The 17,162-nt window shown below is 42.8% G+C and overlaps 1 protein-coding gene across 2 annotated transcripts in view; it reads right to left on the bottom strand.

Annotated features, from left to right (window-relative positions):
- SGCZ (sarcoglycan zeta) overlaps positions 1-17,162 on the bottom strand; it is a 543,025-nt gene that overhangs the window by 461,071 nt on the left and 64,792 nt on the right. The gene's annotated exons all lie outside the window — the stretch shown is intronic.

The following is a 17,162-nucleotide window of genomic DNA, read 5'->3' as shown; positions in this document are numbered from 1 at the left end:
CTTGATCTGGGAATGAAGGATAAATTCAATTCAGCAACATTTAAAGGCAAACCTACGTATTTTACGCTTTCTGAAACAATAAGTGAAGCGGCCTTTAAAATCTGCACTTCTCTGAATTTTGCAATGCAGATCTCCAGAGAAGTAATGTGTACAAAAACGCACATACTGGGGTAAATGTGCATGAAAACTCATTTATTTGTGAGAGTATCATATGCAAATTGTTATTTTATGTGAAATTGCAGAGAAATTTCACACTAACTTGAGAAATTTCACACTAACATGCTGGTGAATTCTTGTGAGGACTTAAAAAATAATCGCAAACCGATTTGGAAATGTGGAGATTTGAACATATGACTCAAGAAAAACCAAAATGAACAGATTCATACATTCCTAGTTTGACTGATCCTAGCTGGAGGGATTTTTCATATACGCTACACTGGGCTTGAGTGGGAATAAAGGAAGTAAGAATCATAGAATTGTAGAGTTGGAAAGGACCCTGAGGATCATCTAGTCCAACCCCCTGCAATTTATTTATTTATTACCTTTTCAGGAAGATTTAAACAGGTTCAATGCTTCTGGGGGGAATTCTTTTGGCTAGCTTTCTTCCTTTCAAGCACTAGGAAAATTCCTCAAACTGTTGCAAGAACTTCAAGGAAATGCTCACAAAACCACAATCAGATTAGAGATAGACACAGAGAGGTTTGTGCAATCCACCCACCCCACCCCACCCCCAATGCTTTAGGTTGTAGATGGGTCCATTGCTTATCCCCAAAATACAGAGGTCAGAAGTCTTTAGAATGCATCAGATGTGTCATAGAGTCTAGGGTTGCCATATGTTGAAGAGCAAAAGAGAGGACAGCCCGAGCCACTGCTAGCCTGAGCCTGAGCCCGACAAACCCATACATTTCTTTTAAAATGTAAAGATCTGCCAGGATGGGCATGTTGTCCCCCAAAAGATGACATGTCCAGGTTTTCCCGGACGTATGTCAACCCTACTATAGGAGGCAAGATATTGGTAGATGGGTATCAGAGCTAGTAAGATGATTTCCCCCCACCCAAATAGGATTCGCCCTGCTGATCAATAAGGCGTATGACTATTTGATCATTGTCACTTATCATTGTCTATGTCCTGGTGTAACACATTGTAATTATTCTTGATAAATGCTGTAACCTGCTACTGTGATTGTAGCCATATTTGACAATGCCCTTGGGCCAGATTCTTAACTGGTATGAACAGATTTCAGTACGGGATTAAAATTGGCATTGCCAAGCCACCGTACACATACATCATGCAGTACCAGCGCAAGCTGGAATCAGATCAGGATGGGTGTGTGTAATGGAACATTGTGCTACATGCTATTTTTCAGAATTGATGGATCCTGTCTAAAACAATGATTTCCGAGCTACTCAAGAATGACATTTACAATTACCTTCAAATGAGGGTTCGGTTTCTTGGCAAAGGATAATATTCTAAAAAGCCAGAGCAGCTAAAATGTTGCTTCCATATATTGATTTTTTTCAATCTAGCAATGCTTCAGGGGCCTGGCTGGATAGATAGATTACCACAAGATCTATTTCTAGGCTGCAGCTCCAAAAGCCATTATATCTGGACGATGCATTGATGAGTCCAAACCTTTAATGATATCAATAAAACAGTTAAATATGATTATCACCTTGCATTACTTGTGACTGTTCTTAATCTGCACCTCTTTACTGAGTACACTTGTAGCATTGAAGTAGAACCAGCTCTGTTTTCAATGATGCCAAGAAATGTGCTGGAAGAACAGAATGAGGGAGGGGGAGTGTTTTTGCTTCAAATACTTCACGTCATACTTACTAGGGACATGTGCCTATACTGGACAGAAGCCAGCAGGCATTTGCCATCAATGACAATGGCGCCAGACTACTACTAGATTGAGAAAATCAGTATATGGAAGCAACATTTTAGAATAAGATTCTAAAATGCCAGAGCAGATAAAATGTGCAATAAACCTAACCAAAACAGTACAATAAACTTAACCATTTTGAGCTGTCTCTTATCTTAAAGGTGAATCTAATATAAACCAGCATCTGAATTTTTGCATTAGGTATGCAAGACGCCAGAAGAAACCTAGCCAAACTTCTGCTGAGCTTGCTGGATCGGGGCCCTTCTGAACTAGGTCCCACATCCTTGTACTGGGATCACCACCCCATCATTGCCGTTCATATATATTTGTTTGAATGAGGAAGGTTGGCATTAGGGAACAGCTGAGAGAACTTTTTAGCATTGCCATCCTACTGTCAGGAGCCGGAGGCAGGGGCAGTTCAGCCATAAAACACCTGGTGTCTGTGAAGTTAACTCTTTATTCATACAAAACCAAAGCAATGCGTGCCTAGTGATCACAGCAACTCTTCCCAGTAGGTCTTGCCCCAAGGAGGCAGCTGCGAGGATTGAAGATCCCCACCTTTCCACCGTTCTCTAAGGCTCCTACCTCTGTTTCTTCCCCAGCAGCCTAAGGCTCCTTCATCTTGTCTCTCTTTGCTCCACCCTTTTCACTTCTCTGTGTGCTCTGGGAGACCAGGGGTGAGGGGAGCTGGTCACCCCTGGAGGGGGAGATTCCCCAACTTCTTCAGCAGCCTGCCTCCACTCTGCCTCTTGACACACCCCTCTGCTTCTGCCTCTGAGTCTGGACTGCTCTCTGCCACAGCCTCTTCCTGCTCACTCCGCCCTGTTACCTCTTCAGCTTCCAATGCCTCCTGTTCCCAATCTGCTCCTTCTGTTCCCTCTTGGACCACTCATTGTCATCCCACCACCAGTCCCGTCTCAGAACCTCCTTCCCTTGAGGGTTCCCTTGGGAGTTCCTTAGCTGGTGCCTCCCATCGTTCCTCTGCATCCAGCCAGTCCATGAAACCTACCCACTACGGTGTTGTTTTTTCAAATCACCAGGGGAGGCTGGTTTATTAGGTCAAATGGTCCATTAGAACAACCTAAGCCAATCCCCACCTTTCTGCCTTCTGCCTTACAACTTGTTATTGGCTCTGGTCCCACCAATCCTCAGCCTTCCCTCCTACCAGTCCCAATGGGCACCAACCATCACTGCTTCTACCCCTGTTTAATTGGCACAGTCCACATTCTGACACATAAATTGTGCCTAGGTCTAGACTCTAGCCCGTACTCTGTCCTTTTCTGTACTTCCACTCCATCTTTCCCCAATTAAAGGGTCCTCAAGACACACATTTCTTGAAGAGTCTTAATTTAAAACAATGCTTTCCTTACATCCGATAGTGCCATTGTATTACCTAATTAGAGTATGAATTATCTGGAGCACACACTTAGGAACGCAGCAAGACACCACCCTCCTTTTGGCTTGGGGGCATAACCACACCATAGGTATGATTATTGTTGGCAATAATGCAAATAGCATATTTGGGCTAAAGTGATGAATTGGAGCTAAATTAATAAGAATGAGAACTTAGATTTTTTTTCCCCTGCAAGTCTCTGATGCAGTGGTTTTCTTGGAAAAGATATTCTCTCTTGTTTAATTGTGAAAGCATGCTTAAAAAAAAAATATCTAGGGCATCTCCTTCCCCCTCCCCACCCCAGAGTGAATGATTCCGACATAGCAGTTACTATGGAGAGTTTTGATGGCTTTGTGGCATGCGATTCTCAGCCAGTAATGAATCTAGCAACGTCCTCGTCTGCTTCCTCTTTCCACATTACTGTATTGCTAGATTAATTATTGACAGCTTGTTCTTCTGCTTTTCAACTTGGTTGGAAGGGAATCACAAAACAGATTTTGTCCTGGCTAGAAAGCAAAAGCGATATTGCACATTCAAATGGTAAAGATAATGTTGCATAGGCCATTTTAAGTTGACTGCACTTTTTTACTGCCATGGAAATGGCTCCATTAGCATTTGTCGGCAAAACCTAAGCTGTAGAAATGAGCCTATTTGGGCCAGTCAAAACTACATGAAATATGTATCTGCAGATTCCGCGCTGGTTTGGCGTGCAAGCACTGTGTGCTATATAACGCACCCTCATTTGCACAACAAGCAAATTGCTCTCATCTCAGAAATAATTTTGCTTCTGTCCACAATGGCACCTCTTGGGTTATAGGCAGTATAGCTCAGTTGGTTAGAGGGTGGTCTGATAACCCCAAGGTTGCAGGTAAGGAACAGCTGCATATTCCTGAAACAGAGGTGTGAAGCAACAGGCTCTCAAGACCTGTTTATATACATATAGAGAGAATCATAAAATTGTAGAGCAGGAAAGGACCACAAAAAATAATCTAATCAAACCCCCTGTAATGCAACTGCAGGGGGTTGGACTAGATGATCCTCAGGGTACCTTCCAACTCTATGACTCTGTGAGTTCTATGGGTTTTATGAATGACTGGTGGGATGATGTAGGTGGGGCTGCATTGCTTTCCTGTTGCCTGCACCCAAACTGAGTTGCCTGCACCCAAACTGAATGGTTGGTACAGCTTTGTTGCTAGATTGTGCACTCTTCAATCATTACAAAAAATAACAATATGAAGTTATGTAATTTTTATCAACAACCAAGAGCAGAAGATTGCAGCCCAGTGTATAAAATGGAACCCTTTGATATGTTTGAGGGCAGAATGGAAACAAAAGCTTTTCTTCTTTTTTATCATTCAAAGAGCTGCCAGAAATCCCTCTTATTTCAGGGGAAGTGGAAGCTTGGGGTGAGGAGGGCTCCTGTGTCGAGAGTTGAAGATTAAAAGGGGTGGGGGAAAGACAAGACTCTGAGCTGTCTGCAGAGAGACCAAATGGACTTTATCGAGAACCCCATGCTGGCAACCCTTTGCTGTCAGCGTCTGTTTTCAATCACATATTGCATTCTGTTGTTTTGATGTTCAAATCCATTCCATCTAGTGCTTGTCTGCAAACACCCCAGCTCGCATACTGATGAGGGTACATTCGACTTGCGTCTGCTGTCCAATTAGTTTGCCTTGGGGGGAAAAAGAGAGAGGAGCAACATCTGAAGCTTTCTAACCATTCATTTGTGCACCAGTTAGGTAACTGGGGGATGTATATACAGTGGTACCTCTAGTTACGAACTTAATTCGTTCCGGAGGTCCGTTCTTAACCCGAAACTGTTCTTAACTAGAGGTGTGCTTTCACTAATGGGGCCTCTTGCTGCCGCTGTGCAGCCGGCACACGATTTCCGTTCTCATCCTGGGGCAAAGTTCTCAACTCGAGGTAACTCTTCCAGGTTAGTGGAGTTTGTAACCTGAAGCGTTTGTAACCTGAAGCGTTTGTAACCTGAGGTGTTTGTAACTCGAGGTACCACTGTAATGGAAATTGTCCCCCTGCACCAGCCATTTTTGACACACCCAGAAGAGGAATAAGGCATGGCTCAGAAGCTAAGGGGAGGAAAGAGCAAGTCCTTTTTGCAGCTTCTGTTGCTACAACTTTTTATTTAAAAGCACACAGGGCATTCAGCCTTGCTCAGGACACTAATTTAGATCATTGCTGAATCTGGGATGTGTTACAGAGCTGAAATTTTTATCAGATCTGATGTGGTTAAGGATATAAACGGGTCTTGAGACCCTGTTGCTTCACATCACTGTTTCATTCTAGGCCTAGAGAAGCTCCTTGCCTGAACCCACAGAACCCTGGCCATTTTCTCTCGATATTATCATTCACTGGAGAATATATTGCCATACAGTTCTTTAGGATTCCCAACAGAAACATCTACATCTTATCATGCATGGCTAAGTTACCCCCTCCAAAACAACAACAAAAACACGATTGTACAAAACTAACCTAGAATTTCCCCCATCGTGCAATTACTTACATAGCTATTCAATAAAGTATCATTAGGGAAAACCAGTACTAAAATTTCAATAAAACCTGCAACATTTTTCAATTAAAAACCTCTATTTTAATGTCCTTCACCTTCCAGAAAGGGCAAAAGATAAAATTAAAAATTGAACACTTTTATATCACATCTGTTTATTGCAACGAGGAAGAGAGAATTAAGTGCATGCTTAACTCTCCAACTGAAACCAAAGACATAGTACTGGCTGGATTGCTCCCATTATTTTTATACCCCATTATACTGAGAACTTACAGTGCAAAGAAGAAACGTGCAAAGGAACTTAATCTTAACAACTTGCTTAACTGTATGGAAAATAAATGAATATGTTGTAACTGCCTATTTTAACAACTATGAACACAGAGTTGTTAAAAAGCCCTGGCTTCCTCCAAATAAAGTGTAGTTTATTAAGGGTGCTGCGAATTGTTACAAAAGTCCCTATTCTCCTCACAAGTCTCAGAGTATTTTAACAATCAATCCCTCTTCCTAGGAAACTCCAGGAAACTATAGCTCTGTGTGGCGAATAGGGGCTTCTGAACAACTCTCAGCACCTTTGGCAAACTACAGTTCCCAGGGTTCTTTGGGGGAAGCCGAGATCCTTTAACGTGGTATGATACTGCCACAGTCCAACAAATGCCAATGCAATGCAAAAATGATCAGCAATGGCATTAATTACCTAATATCCACAGCTCTGGAATCCAGTGTCAACAAATGCTAGTTAAGGCTTATCCACACTGTCTTTTTCTCCACTCTTTAAAGCTCTGTGCCCAAGCACCCTTTCTTGACGTTTGCTCCGATTCAGCTTTAAAAAGCGGGTTTCCACGGGGAGAGGTCAGGGGTGGGGAACACAGAGCATTACAGTGTGGAAATCTGCCTGGAAAGAGCAGAGCAAAAGTTATGTATTAAGTAGACATAGCAGACGACACAGTGATTCCCCAAGCAGCTCTCTTTATTCTCAGGCTGGAACAGAACTGAACTGAAGGGCTGAGCCAGCCTGCTTATATAGTACTCAGTAACATGCAACAGTAACAACTCTCTCTAGCTACACAAGCCGTGAGCGGCGCTCTCAATCCTTCATTTGCATGTGGACCTGAGTGAGAACTGCAGTCACGGTGAGCAGAGTGAAACTATATACACAACACCCCTAGTGGCCTAGGGTGAGAACTTCAATATATAACAGTATGAATAATCCCTTACATTCACAGGAAGCAAACCTGGTCTTGACAATGAGTGAAAATGTACACAGCTGTAATTTCTGTAATTTTGCATAAAGGTAAAGGTAAAGGTACCCCTGACAGTAAGGTCCAGTCGCGGACGACTTTGGGGTTGAGGCACTAATCTCGCTCTATAGGCCAAGGGAGCCGACATTTGTCCGCAGACAGCTACTGGGTCATGTGGCCAGCATGACTAAGCCGCTTCTGGTGAACCAGAGCAGCGCATGGAAACGCTGTTTACCTTCCCGCCAGAGCGGTTCCTATTTATCTACTTGCACTCTGACGTGCTTTCGAACTGCTAGGTGGGCAGTAGCAGGGACCGAGCAACAGGAGCTCACCCTGTCACAGGAATTCGAACTGCCAACCTTCTGAATGGCAAGCCCTAGGCTCAGTGGTTTAGACCACAGTGCCACCTGCGTCCCGTAATTTTGCATATTCTGCATTTAAAAAAAAAAATTAAATGAAAAGTTGGGGGTGAAAATTCTCCGACATTACTAGTCTGAATCCAATCCAAAGTTCTCCATTAAAACTACGCCTTGCTTATATTTGTAAGTAAAGCAAAACACACACACAGTTTTTATCCCCCCATCCCATCAAAAAAGGCTTTGCTGTTGTCAATTTACTAACACACCCTGTTTCAGAAGCCATTTAAGGACAGGCTTTTAATGAATAACGCAGACAGCCATGGTTCTTAATGTGAGAATAGGGGCGTTGCAAGTACACGAGAGAGGGTCCCTAAGTTCTCCTGCAGAATATTGGAGGGTATGTGGCACATACTGAACATTCGCCAACTCATTTATTCCTTTCCCAAGTTGGTCAAAGCTTAATTGTGTTATGTGGAGCTAATGAGGAGGAAAAACATCCCAGGGACTTGGAGGTAGCAAATGAGCAATAAATGAGGTTCACACTAACATGGAAATGAACCTTATATTAACCTACTGAACAGCTTAAAATATGCCTAGATTGTAGGGGGAGGGGATGTACGACCTTCTCATCTGCTTTGGCTTGGGGGGGAAGGGAAGATATCCATAGATCGTTTAGACAAAGCAAATCACACTGCTCTGACCCTAGCTGTGGTGCAGCTGTTGGAGATGATGAAATTCAGCTGCCTTCCGCGTGTAATAGATGGGGATTGCCGTTTTGAAGACACACAACAAATCTGACCTACAGCACAGAGCACCTGAGCACTTTGTAAATCTACTCTGTCAAGGAATCACCACCACTGAGCATATGAAGCATCCAGGGACAGCCAATATGTCAGAAAAGTGTAAAGGATTCATATTCCAGATGCTTAGAGGGCAAATTTTCCATTATGAAAAAAGAGTTGATTAAATAAATGGGCTTCCTTGACTATTGGACAAGCCTACCCAGATATCTAGTATGCTAGTGTGTGTTTTAATCTGTTTTGAGTTTGTTGCTGATTTTTATTTTCTGGAAATGGCAGGGACCTCTGGGGAGAGGGAGGTTTTGCCCCCAGCCTCCTTAACTCTCCCCAGCTGGCATTCTCCCGACGCTGACTGGAGGTCAGCTCTGTCCCGGCGGACAGCTAGTCTGAACCAATGCCTACGCAACCATTCACCGAATTTGTATTTCAATAAAGTTGTGGCCTAAATTATTGCCAAAAACCCAAACAAAATTAATGTCTCCAGTGTCAATTCTTTGGGGGGTGGCTTGAGGACCTCGACACACAACTGTTTTTACTGTTTTCGTTTTCTTTTTTACAAGCAAGTGGTGCATGAATTTTATGAAATAAATAAAATATTGCAATGCAAATGTGTGCCGGTTATTTTCATGTGTATTTCCACATCTTTGAAAAGCTACATTGCAAGGTCAGAGTACTTACCTGCAAAACAACAACCCTCAGATATGCAACATAGATTTGAACACTGTTTTCCCATTTGTTATTAAGCACATTATTTGGGGTTAGTGTTCCCGGATCCTTCCATTCATTTTTAAGGCACAGAGAGGCACAACTTTGTGTATACAACTTTGTCTGGAGAACCGAGTCAATGTGCATTTTTGGTCCACGGACTGTTTTGAGAGTTTTGCAAATTCAGAAGGTTCGTTTTTAAATGCACGCCAAACTGAATTCCTCCTTCATTGCTACTCCCAGTTTGCCATAAACTAAAAGAAGCTCGTAGATTACACATTTTCCCACAACAATGAGAAGTGATGGAAAGAGGTGCAGCTCTCCAGATTTCTGCCTGAATAAAGCTGGGAATAAAGACCCAAAGCCCTAGCAAGACAAAAAGTAGCAAAATTCACATCATCTGCAATTGCTGGAAGCATGATGGCCAAACATCTGACACCACAATTGTTTCAGTAAGCCTACTGAAATTTCTGTACATTCCTAAGTAGAGTGTACTAAAATGAAATTGTCTGGTCCACTTTATTCTGTCTGCTCCACAACGAACCAGCTAAGCTGGTTGTCCCCAAATATTTATTTATAAAAGTCACTTATCGCATAAGAGGAGCAGACCAACTGGCCCATCTCTAGCCCAGCATCCGATTATCTCAGTGTTCAGCCAGATGCCCATGAGAAACCTACAAGCAGGACATGAGCACAGCATCGCCCTCGCCACTTGCGATTCCAAGCAACTGCCATTCAGAGACATGCTACCTTTCTGCCCAAGATACTCAAGGCAAGGGAAATACATAGAACACACACAACAGTAATACAAATCCAAACAGCGTGAGGATCAACTGCAGCAGAGAGATAAAATAACGGCAGGCGAACTCTGCCTCCTGTATCAATAAACAAGTTTTATTGGTCTACCTAAAATTAAGTCCAGCAAGGGGGAAGCTCCCAAAATCAACATGGCACAAGAGCAAGCCATAAGTGGCTGCAGAAACAGATGCATTCAAAGTACAAATTAACCAGACTCCCCTATTTATTCACAGCTTACATTTCCTTCAAATGCACACACACCCTTCCCAGCGAAGGCCTGTGGCCTAAAATGAGCTTCATGAGCTGAAATTATCTGCTAACTTAATAAATTTTTGAGTGAATCACTTTCTGTGCCCATTCATGAAATGCTCTTGCACTGTGCCCAAAACTGACGACAGGCTTCCTTAAGGAGACTAATCTGAAATAGCAGTGCCACTGCATACATGTCTGTGCGTAGGACCAGGAAATCTTGCTATTTGGAATGAGGTTAGCCAAAACTGAGCCCCCAGAAAATTCATTCTCCTGCAGTCTGACTTGAAGCAGACTATGTGGGTGATATGCAACTGTAGTCATACTCAGAGTAGCCCCATTGAAGTCAGTGGATTTAAGTCTTGGATTTCAGATGCTCAAGTCTGAATATGACTAACGCTGGACAGTACTCTGTAAATCTATCCCCACGTCAGCCTTACTGAAAACACTTTCCCAAAAACTTTCACTGAACCTTAAGTGTTATTTCACACACACACACACCAGCATTTGAGTATGGAAAGAATATTGAAAGAATTGTGCATTTTCTTTCCTGTCCTTAAAAGAATATTTTGATTAGCTTTCTGCCAACTGCTTCCCTTTATCCTTACTTAAAATAAAATAAAATACCCAGCACACACACCATCCATAAAAGAGTGTAAGATTTCACGGATGGTTTGTTCCATGCCTTTTCACATCTCGCTTGAAGTTGTCGAGCGTTTGTCCTTTCAAACCATCTCTATCTTGGAAACGTTTGGGGGAAAAGATTACACTGTAATAGGACTATCATTTTTTACTTACCAATGGGCACCAGCAGTCTCTTAAGTTTATGCATTGTATACTCTGAAATCAGTCCAAACACAGCCGTCGCTTTCTAGCTTCCAGTTATCTTTCCCATAAACACACATTCTCGCTTTTCTAAAAAGAAATAAACAGGTTCCTCCCACCCCTGCTATGAGTTATGGCGGCGCGGAACGGTTTGATGTTTATTGCAAACAAACGTTACTGAGTAATATTCTGCATTGCAGAAGAGTTACTTACTTCGCAATGGGAGCCATAATCCACTGCTAGCAATTTCAAACGTAAAGAGAAAACTTCTAAGAAGAAAACTTAAAAGGTGTGGTTGCATTTGTATCTAATTTGCTGTTGCTTTTTACTGAATCCCATTAGCACAACGGATGACAGAAGGCACCCATTGTTTTGTTTCTGATTTTCTCCAAACTGGAAGAGGCAGAGCTGATCCAGCTGTGGAGAATCAACCTAGGATGTAGCCTGGAGTGCCAACATTCATTCATTCATTCATTCATTCATTGCTAACATGTATATCTGCTCTGGAGGCAGAACAGTTCTGGACTTGGTAACACCAACTCCATTTGAAAGCCAATGCCATCATCCTAATTCTGTAATTGTCTTTCCAGTGGGAAGATCTGCAACCTGAACTGGGCATAAAGTGATACCTGTGGCACAGGGGGAAATGAGTTCGGCCAAGACGTCCATTTTATTTAAACCACATCAAGATCTGCAGAGGGACAATGGCACTTCAGGAAACTAATAACTCAGAAGTACCTGCCATCAGGTGAGTCAGCCCCTACCCAGGGAGTGTGTGGCTCACCAGGTGGGGTAGAGTCACTATGCTAGCTTCTTGGCAGGTGGATCACTGTTCTTTACCAGCAGGGCAGCAGGGGCAGAGGTGAGGCAGTGAGCAGGTCAGCGGCAGGAGCACAGGATTGTCTCTGCCAGTGCATTTGCACAGTGCCAATCTCCCTGCCGCTTCACCTGTCCCGCTAAGCAGCAGTGGGAAGCCAACCTAGCAGCCCCACCCAGTGTGCTGCTTCTAGTGGCATTAGTTGCCATTTCTTATCCTTGCAAGCCACACCCATGAAGGTGAGTAGATAGGTGTTCCTGATGCATCCCTTCCTAGGGCCTCACAGCAGAGGCAGATTTAGGGGAGTACGACTGGTTCAGTCGCACTGGGTGCAAATCCTCAGGGGCTCCGCAGGGGCTGTCACATCTGTTGACGTAGAATGGAAGGGGAGAGGCAGGGTGGGTGCTGAATTTTGGTGCCGCTGAAATATGAGACCCCCAAAGTCCGCCGCTGCTCACAGCTCCAGTCACGTGAGACAGGTCAGCCTCAAATACACTTTTTTATCCTGCCTATGAGTCCCAAAGCTCTGAGTGGCAAGCCTTGGCAAGTGCCCATCACTCTCAAAGTTGCCTAAGTATGCTCACCTAGGCTGAATCTACACCGACCTGCTTAAAGTTATTAGAATGATAATAGATATATTGTTCTAAAACATCATATGGCATACTTGTCAAATAATTTGTTGCCTCTGTCCCCTTCCCCCATCAAAATGGCTATCTTCATACTGCTGGTTGCTGGTTGCCCTGTAGGATCCTCAGTTGTCACAATTTAATAAGGCACTATGAATGTTAAAAGCAGAACGTCATGTGTCAGTCTACATTATGAAAACCATTCCTTAACGCTTCCTTAATGTTAATGTAGATCCGCCCCTAATCTCACCCCTATCCGATCAATTTCCTCACACCTTCCTGCTTCCAAAGTGACCAAATAACCCAACTAATGGCACACTCATATTACATGTCTGCATGCCCACCCACCCCACAAAAATCAGGCATATGGTGCAGTGGAAGTGAAAAACTTGCCCATAGGGCCAAGACTCACGCAGGCAACAAATTCCTACGCAGCTCTTAGTCTTGGGGAACTTCTTAGATCCTGCACAATAGAATAGACTGGGAGTGGGTGGGTGGGTACCAGTCCTGTCTTTCCTCCTTTCTGGCTGCAACACACGCTCCTTGCTACAAGCTGCAGGATCAGGCAGTAGAGCAGCATTCTGCACGGCCATGCAAACAAATGGCTGACTTATACAAAAGGGAAATTTAACAATACTGGAATATAAAGAGAGTTAGGAGCAGATCAAAACAGGGCTGCCTGGATAGATATCCATAAGCCTTTCATTTCCTATTCTCTTTCACTCTTGGTTGCTGTCACTCTGGGAAACTCTTGGTTTGCAGGTAATGAAAAGGGCACGAAAGGTTATTTTCTGCAAATTGTGCAGGAAGTGATTTTGCCTATTTTTACTTAAAAAGGAAGAAAAGGCCTTCTCCTCCCCCTCCCTCCATCCCTGATTTTGTACCCAAGGTGGCAAATGATCCGAATTATGAGCAAAGGCCAAAACTAACTATACGTTGGGCAGCGCAAGCAATTCTCTGCCTGCCGTTCTCTTCAATCCCACAGGAGCATTAAGACTTACTTGATAAGACTACCTACAAATCGCTGGAAGGAAGTCAGGTTGCTTCATGCTGGGCTTAACTAGGCTACAACTTTATTTGAGCATAGAAATTGCAGAGTATAAATGGAAATCCCAGCCCGTACAGTGATCTCTGTATTACCTGCTATGCTTCCATAGGCATTGGATATGGAATGTACCTGGGGTGGGGGGTGGTCTCCTGTAGGTCATACAAACTGTTTGGCTTCTGTGTCCGGGATCCAAAAAGCTACTCTGCATGTGCCCAGAGGCCTGGGCACATGAATATTCAGTGGGATTTTAACAAATTCTCCCTCCCCACCCCCCGGGGTGGAGAGCAGGCAGGGGTGGGGCTGGTGCATATTCTAGGGGTGTGGTGCACCGTCCGCAGGGGCGTGGCACATCTTTTGGTGGCGGGGCGTGTCACCTGCAGGGGCAGGGCACCCAGCGCGGGCGGGGGCAGCCGTGATGGAACCCCACCGGGATCGTGCTGCCGGGGATGGTGTGCTCCCACCGCCCCCTCTTCCTCTACCAGTGTCTCCCCCCTTCCAACAGCAGACTCTGCCCCACCACAGAGTACCATGTCAAAAAATTATTCTGAAAGCCCCCTCAGTTTCAAATCCAGTTTGTGATGTGAAAGGAATGGATATTTCATATGTTTTCCCTTGTATTTATCCTTTGTTACTCGCTGCTAGTAACATGTGGGATTCTCTCTCACGTGAGCTTTGTTCTGCTCCCCCCTCCCTTCAGGAAGCTTCTCAAGACTCATCTTTACAACTTTCTCCTCTTATTCCTACTTTTAAACGGCTTAGCAGTTGAGGACCAGTTGTTTTCATTCCCTATTCTCAGGACCTGCAACAGAAATTTGGAATATGCAGTTCTCCGGATGGTGGTGGTGCCAACTATTAGCCGAAAATAAAACACACCTCAAACCCTCTTTCCCTTCATCATAGCTTCCTAACACCCAAACCTATGCTTGTGAAAAGGAATTTACCATTGGGCATCTCTACAAAGGATGAAATGTTTATTGGAATTGGCCTTAGCCAATAATAATAATAATAATAGTATCAAAGATTAATGGCTCCCTTTGCAAAGCAAAAACAGCTCTGCATTTACCTGTCTCAAATGTGGGAGACTTCATCTACTCAGAATGGACTACCATAATTGCAGAGGTACTCTCCTTTTAAAATCCACACATGTTAAAGGCTCTACTTAGAAACCCTTGCATCTGTTTATCTGAAATCTGGCAGGCACTTCTCTTTCTAAACAAGCAACTAGACCTACAAATTTCATCAATTTCTGTAATAGAGCAACTTCTTCAGCGCCTCATTATTGTAACTGAGAAAACATACGAAGCGTTGGAAGGGAGGTTCTTAATTGGATCTGAGGTGAAACAAGATATCCATGAAAAGTACTGTATTGAGTCCCATGATGAAAGAAACATAGGATATAAATGAAAAAAATAAATGCAATATTGGACAGTAAGGGTGGAGCTGTGTGCGTGCTAGAAAATGCGAATTGGGTGGGGGGCAATTAAGGGTGGTATAATTGGAGTGGGGACAAAAGCTGTGGTCTGTTAATGTTCAGCAAATGTCATTGCAAGGAAAAGAAGAGGAATTTTGTTGTCTTTCATGACTGAAGAGAGCTTTTACTCTCTTGAATATACCTCTAAAATAACCCACAATCATGTCTCATCTTAAAAGTGTTTGAGGCTCCCACCAAAAGATCTAATAGTGTAATTAAAAAAAGATTGCCAGTAATAACATGCATTGTAACTGCTCTCCGCAGAAGGCATAAACCCTTGAAACTACCTTGAATGGGATGCTCGGAGCTATTCTGCAATAATGTGTGCAGAATGGGAATAAATGCTAAATGACAGAATAAAGCTTTAAGTCTAAGTGTGCAAAATGTCATTTAGGAACGACTCAGAAATTGCTGGCTGTCATGTATGACAAACGCATGCTTTTAGCATTAGACTCCATGCCAAGAATTTTGCAGTACTGTATTGCTTTAATAAAGGGTGCAAAAGAACCCAGAGGTTCAGAACTGTAGCCTGGACTCTTGTCGGCAACGGAACAAAATAGATTTCAATTGGAGTTGGGGTTCCCTTCACAGTGTTTAAAATTTCCATGAAATCTACCTAATGTCAGCCTATTTCCCCACTTTTAAGATGCAATTCCTAAGCATGACGCGTTTACTTTGGGGGCAAAGTGCCATGAAATATACAAACTTAACCATGAAATTGGTAATTGCTTGGTATAAAGAAATATGAAGCTCCATAAATCTAATCCAAATTCAAATTACAGGCAATCAGTGAATCATCTTACCTGGGGGAAAGCCTAGTTCCCTATGAGCAGACCAATATACTTATGGTTAATAATCCATTTTCCTTGGTTTAGGCCAGTTCCTTCCCCTGCAAAGACCTCAAAAATCGAGAAGCCAAATGAACACCACTCATAATAGATCTAAAGGCTTCCATGGAAAAGAAAATTTCTTGTTCTATTGTGGTCCATTAGAAATATATATATAAAGACTTCTCTTCTACAACTTATTATTAATAGGGTCACTAACTGATCAATATTTTTTAATTGGCTAAACCAACTTAGTTTAAACCAATTATGTTTAAATATATCTGCATATCACACAAACCTCAATATATATGCCTTTTGAATTATTGAAGCATAGATAGGTATTTCCAATGCTCATTATTTAGCTTCCATTGCAAGAAAAGACTGTGTTTCATGTTTTCTTTTTCAGTCTTTATTACAATAGCACACGAAAAGTGAAACAGGACACTTGTGCCCTTAACATGCACCCAAAGAGATTTAAATTGACTCGAATTCAAATAATCAACTGATGAATCTCTAGCTGATTGATCTATTGATTCAACCTTTTAAAGCTTGCAGCCCCAATTAACAGCTTCTATGGGTAGGTGTGGATAGTGGAAAAGTCCCTTCCAAATCCAAGTGCTAACAATTGACTGTTGTGACCATTGGCAATGCACCATCGCCATCAGGTAATCGGTATTATAATCACTGGTGTATTTTGGGCTGTCCACTTGGACAAAAATGCTTGTTAAACTGACTATGCATGAGGGCAAGCAAGGATGTAATCTTGTACTTTGCATGATGAACTCTCAATTTGGCATCTTCAAATGCTGAGGCTGGAATGAAGCATGCAAAAGAAGGCAATGACGCATAGCAATGCTTAATCTACATGCTTTGTCTTGTGTACCTTTTTTGGCAAGCTGGACAAGGTGAGCTGGACTTGCAATAATGAAAGAGACTAAGTGGAGGGGAGGAGGAGGAACTAGAGATGGTGATGGATGAAGCGGCTCTATCCTTACGATGAGAAGAAGCTGTCCATTTACCCCAAAGTGTCCTAACATTTACAGGTTTTTTCTCTGAAGCTGTTGGGATTGTAAGGCTATTTTCCTCTTTTATTAAAGAAATATTAAAATAAATATAGGCTAAGAGTCCAAGTAAGGGAAAAGAAAAGAAAATCCATCCCAGAGGCCATGTTCCAATATGATCAGGTTAAGCACATTCCCAGTTCATGTCTTCCTATACGAAGTCAGAATGATTGCTGAATAATTGCATTTTGAGTATTTTATACTGTAGGATTGCCATATGTCTGTATTTTCCTGGACATATCCGGGATTCCAGTGATGGGGGGAATTTTGGGAAATCGTCAAAATGTCCAGGTCTTTGAAACTTTTCCCCAAAACAGCTTCATTGGGCAATTTCCCCTCAAAAAGCTCAACAACTTTCAACTTTGTGTTTTCGGATTTTTACTTCTTGAAATAGGGCAACCGTATTATTTATATCCACAGAAGCCACTTTGAATAGAGATGGTATAGATCATTAAAGAAAGGCTAAGGAGTTAACCTTTTACAGATCCAGAGTGCAATCCCTAAAATGGTTGGATTGTGCCTTGTGCACCTCCTT

Source organism: Lacerta agilis, chromosome 9, assembly GCF_009819535.1.
Source record: "Lacerta agilis isolate rLacAgi1 chromosome 9, rLacAgi1.pri, whole genome shotgun sequence".
Taxonomy (NCBI): domain Eukaryota; kingdom Metazoa; phylum Chordata; class Lepidosauria; order Squamata; family Lacertidae; genus Lacerta; species Lacerta agilis.
The sequence above is the reverse complement of the archived record's forward strand: the minus strand, read 5'-3'. Positions and strand labels throughout refer to the sequence as shown.